Genomic DNA, 5,914 nt, shown 5'->3' with positions numbered 1-5,914 from the left:
GTGTTTCTATAAATGCCTAACCCTCTAGACTTAGTAGCTAGCCTAGAAACAATAGACAAAGTAATTCTTTGCCTTTTATATAACTAACAGATAAGAGAAGCAGGAAAAGAAACCGACCTATAGGTTTAACTTACTCCCCCTCTCATTTGATCGATCCCACTTCTCCTTTTTGTACTTAAATCGCTTAGAAAGTACCTGCGCACAAGCCGAGACAGAAACCAAACAAGCATACAATTAAGATCTATGTATTAAGCATATTATAGAATCCAGAATACGATATACATATAAACACATGAATGGAAAAAAAATTGAATTCTTTATTGATAAGAGGGAAGATTACAACCCACGAATGTTCATGCTTGATTTAGTGTCTTCCTTCCAATCAAACCCTTCTCTCCTCATGAAGCAACACTTCAACATCATTACAATACTCTCACTAATCTCATTCAAACAACATCTCCTTAGCTCAAAAAATTCCAACCTAGACCAGCCTTTGAATGCTTGATCAATTTATAGTTGAATGGAGGAGGCTAAGCCATTAATGGCCTTCATGAATGCTCTGCCAAAATTGGGAAGTGGTTCCATGGAGGAAGGGATAATGGATTGAGGTTCATTCATCCTCTTCCTCATCCAAATGTGAGCTCAACCAACCTGGAAGCTTCGAGAAGTATCCATTGGATGGGGAATCCAATGGATTCATTTAAAAAATTCGATGAATCTCGCTCAATGCAGGTGAAATAAGGGCTAAGTTTGTTGCAGCGCACCCAGTCAGTGCATTTTTTGTATTGCAATGCTGCGTAATAGAAGGCTACCTGTGCTGATCTCCTTACGGACACTTTTTGGATGAATGGTGTCATGGAAACTCTTGGGAGGCAAGCATGAGGTAGGTTGAGCTCATTAGGGAATGAAAACAACTAAATTAGGGTTTGATGGACCTTAATAATACAGATCTGGAAATCAGGATTGATGTGCCCAAATTGACCTGTAACAAGCATGAATGTGGGATTCAATACAAAAACAACCAGGGCTTATTGGATATTAAACCACCTCCACCCTCATTCTCTCATGCTCCCACCAAGACCAGTCACTAGATCACATGAGCAAACCAATACATAAATGACCAGGGCTTCTTGGAGATTGTACCACCTCAACCCTCAGGCTTTACTGCAATCCTCCCAAAACTGGCCAAGGGATTACTAGGCCTAAAACAAGCTTGGATGCCTCACAATTTCTTCACTAATACCTTGAGGAATTTTCCTGTCTCCACCCTCAGGCTTTACCACAATCCCACCAAACTAGTCAAGGGATTCGTAGGCCCAATGGGGATTTTATCGATACCACTTCACTAGAATCCAAAAACATCTCGCAATCCAAAGCTCAACCAAATAAAATAACCCCAACACACCATGGCTATTCAAAAATGGCAAGCCAAAGATGAAACCATTTTCAGACCTGGAAAAACACATGCTAATGAAAACAAGAGAACCAAATAAACACATGCATTGACCATGCATTCACAAACCAGCTAGGAAATCACACACATAATATGTTACTTGCAAGTCTTCCTATTGAAACTGCTTGATCCAACTTTTCCTTGCTTGTCGTTTTCGTTCCTTTGCTTCCTTGCCCTTCCTTTTTCTTTCTTGCTTGTTTGCTCCTCTTTGTTCTCTTCCCTCTTTAAAACCAATTCCAAATCCCAACTCACAAAAGCTATGAATTGATCCTTGGAAGCCTTTTTATTATTGAGGCCTATATTTTCTTCAATTTCCTTTATTTTCCTTCAATTTATTTCTCATGCAAATATGTGACCTTTCACCTTAATTCTCTCCTATTTTCCATTATTTTCATAAACAAAATGTCAATTAATGCCTCTTTTCCTTTTCCAATTTCCCCTTAACCATTATAAACTGAAATGAACACCAACTAGGATGTTTTACCCAACATTAAGCTTGGAATACATGTCCCATGACCTTGGTCTTATTTTTCCTTTATTAATTTTATTACATGAACTTTTAACCTGAAGCTACTATAGACCACTCACCCTTAGGGGAACATTGTCCTCAGTGTTCTATGACACCTATGACTATAAAACCGCTAAAAACCAAAACATACTACCCATGGAGCTTTATAACTTAGCTCGATGTAGTATTTACAATGAAAAACCTATTGAAAAGAAAAACCAACACGACAAACATGACAAGATGACAACCGTACTAGTTATTAGATCTTGATAACATAGCTCATTACGGTATTTACAATAACAACCATACATGGATATGTACATATACTAAAACTCTTTTTCCTCAACTGACAAACAATGAAGAATGCAAAGCATGCATCTAATCAACCATCTCCCATGTAGTTTCATCGGGCACAAAGTGCTTCCATTTCACTATAACTTGCTCGATTTCTCAGTTCCAAAGCATGAGTTTTTTCCACTGCAATATACATTGAGGTTTTGGCTGGAAATCTCCCTTTGGCTCCACCTACAATAAATACCAATCAATCACATGATCAACATCCTTCAAATATCTTTTAAGGAATGAAACATGGAAAACATCATGGACTTTCATTGTCATAAGCAATGCAAGGATGTAGGCCACTAGTTCAATCCTCTCAAGGATCTCGAAAGGCTCATAATAGTGAGGTGAAAACTTATCACATGACCGAATCATCAAGGAGCTCTTCTTGGGATTAAAGTGTAAGTACACATGCTACCTAACTTGACACACATTAAATTTCCTGTTATGATATGCATTAATCTTTTGTCTATCATGTGTTGTCTTTAGATTCTTCTCGAAAACCTACATTTCCTATTCCATCTCTACCAACATGTCTGATCCAATCAATACCATGTTCACTAGATCACACTAACTTATGGGAGTATTACAACTCCGCCCATTAAGTTCCTCAAATAAACTCATCCTTAGTAAATCTAGATACCTGTTGTTGTAAACAAACTCAAACTGTGGAAGATACTCCTCCCATCTTCTTTGGTGGTGGATAACATATATTCTCAAAATGTCCTCTATAATCACGTTGACCCTCTCTATTTGTCCATCTTTCTGTCGATGATAAGTTATAATAAAAGCCAAATTTCTACCGAAAATTACAAATAACTCCTTCCAAAGCCTGGAAGTGAACTTGGAATATCTATTGGATACAATCTTCTTAGTAATACCATGCAACCTCACTATCTCCCTGATGAATACCTGTGCCACCTCACTAGCTAAATAATTAGAATTAACCACTATGACAAAAGCTACCTTAGTCAACATGTCAACCATAAACATGATGGAATTATGCTCTCTAGATGTTCTAGAAAAAAATGTGATGAAATCCATAGAAATAACCTCCCATTTCCACTCTCGAATCAGAATCAGCTGTAATAGACCACCTGGATGATTTCACTTTTCTTCTACCTATAGGCAACCCAAACACCTTGTGACGAACTCAAATACCTCTTTCTTTAGATTCGACCAGTAGTAAAACTTCTTCACAATTGTTAGATTCTTTTGATATCTCGGATGACCTGAATATGGATTAACATGAAGTTCCCTCAACATAAGATTCTTGATCTTGATTTGACTGTTGTCCAATAAAATTGGTATTGTCCCTAAATCTAACCAAACCATATGTTGTGAGATGATATTCCACATCCTATTCACTTGTACCATATTATTGTAACTTATTCTTAAGCTCCTTGTACTTTTTATCCTGTTGTCCCGCCTGTAAGATCTGATCTTGCAAATATGTCCCATATGAACTCGTAGCTACTATGTGGTTTACCTACACTCTTCTACTAAGAGCATCTTGAACTCTGTTCTCCTTAACCTTGATGTACCTGATCTCAAAGTCAAACTCATTGAGCATGGCCAACCATCTAGCCTACCTGGAATTCATATTAGGAGTTCAAACAAATATCTTAGCTCAATGTGATCACTCATCAATACAAACACCCTGCCAAGAAGATAGTGCCTCCACATCTTTAATGCATGAATGATCACTACCAACTCAAGATCATGAGTCACATAATTTTGCTCGTGCCCATTTAGTTTCCTTGACTCATAATATAACACTTGTCCCTGCTGCATCACGACTCCACTAGGTCCTCTCTGGTAAGCATCTGTACACACCACAAACTCTTTATCTGGATCTGCAACCTTTAGAGCAGTTGTAATAAACTACTTCAACTACTCAAAACTAGCTACGTATTCTTATGTTCATTCAATTTCTTTTCCTTTCCTCTGCAATGATGTATTAGGATAGGAAATTTGTGATAATTTCGTGATAAACATCTTGTAATAACCCACTAACCCCATGAATAATATAACCTCATCCACATTCCTTGGAGCTACCCTTTCCATGATAGCTTTGATTTTTTCCTTGTACAAATTCCTTGTAGATTCAAAATTCTAATTGTAATTTACTAAAACAATATACTTGAATCTACTCTACTCATCAACAGAAATAATTAAACGATTGTTGAATCACGAAGCATACAAGAGAAAGAATTCAATCAACACATTACACAATTATTTCCTATGGAAAGCCATATCTTAAATCCATTTTTATCTGTATATTACATTAGTAAGGAAATATGAGAAGATTACAATTCTTTTCTCAAGCCCGAGTAACCTCTGCACTATATCTATCTATCTCACAACTTCCTAGACAAGCCCAGTCCAATAATTAACGAATTTTATGCTTTCTCAAGTCCCTTTTTACTTGCATTGTTTTCTTGGGAAGTAACCCCCTATTAATTAGGGAAATTCCTCAAAGGAATTGTGCAATCCATCATAGGCCTTCCTCTCACTTCCTGCATCACCTGTACAATTTAGATTATTATACAACTGATAGTACACTATCCCTAAACTCCAATCTTAACTGGGTAACTCTCATATCTGACATGCATGAGTTATTTACGAGTGAATCATGAGTTAACTAGATGATTACTGCAAGCACCAACACACTACTAGACCTCCCACTAGTTCCTCCAACAGTTGGAACTAGTTTAACTGACTTTAACTCAGTTGAACTGAATTAATTAATTAACACTCAAAATAAACTCAACTAGGTCTCGTATAATGTAAGAGACACTCTACATGACTCAAGTTATACCCTCAACTCGAATTAACTGAGACAACTATGTACAATTCACTTCGTTAGCTAATACAAGTTGTCATGTGATGTGGAATTACAATTTTATTCATAATTTAATTCAAGGACAAAATTAAATTAGGATTTTCTTATTACATTTTCAACATTCATGATCCACTGCTATGTCTTCCTTGGAAAAATTTCCCAGAAATGTACCTCTATCTAAAAGAAACTAAACTTACTAAGCCTAGAATACAACTAATGCTCTTTTAGCAATCTTAATATTGTTGCTATGTGTTTTGCATGATATTCCTCTTTCTTAGAATATACCAATATATCATCAATGAACACAATCACAAATGTTTCCAGATAAGGATGCAACACACTATTCATCAAACACGTGAAAGTAGTTGGAACATTAGTTAAACCAAAAGAAACCAACAAAAGAATCATAGTGCCCATACTTGGTCCAGAAAGAAGTCTTGTAGATGTTCTCTTCTTTGATGTGTACCTGATGGTGTCCTAATCTCAAATCAATTTTTAGAACATTGTTTCTCCCTTTAGCTGATCAAACAAGTCACTGAGCATTGCCAAATGGTACCTATTCTTGATCGTCACCTTGTTCAACTACCTGTAATCAATACACAACCTCAGAGTACCATCCTTCTTCTTTACAAATAATTCTGGTGCACCCAAAGGCGATACACTTGACCTAATGTATCCATTGTCAACCATTTCCTTCAACTGCAACTTCAATTCTACTAGCTCTGAAGTGATCATCTTGTAAGAGGCCTTTGATGTTGGTGCTACTCCT

The sequence above is a fragment of the Pinus tabuliformis genome, chromosome 9, assembly GCF_031772625.1.
Source record: "Pinus tabuliformis cultivar Carrire ecotype Pingquan chromosome 9, CPIR1, whole genome shotgun sequence".
Taxonomy (NCBI): domain Eukaryota; kingdom Viridiplantae; phylum Streptophyta; class Pinopsida; order Pinales; family Pinaceae; genus Pinus; species Pinus tabuliformis.
This window is presented reverse-complemented; position numbering follows the sequence as displayed.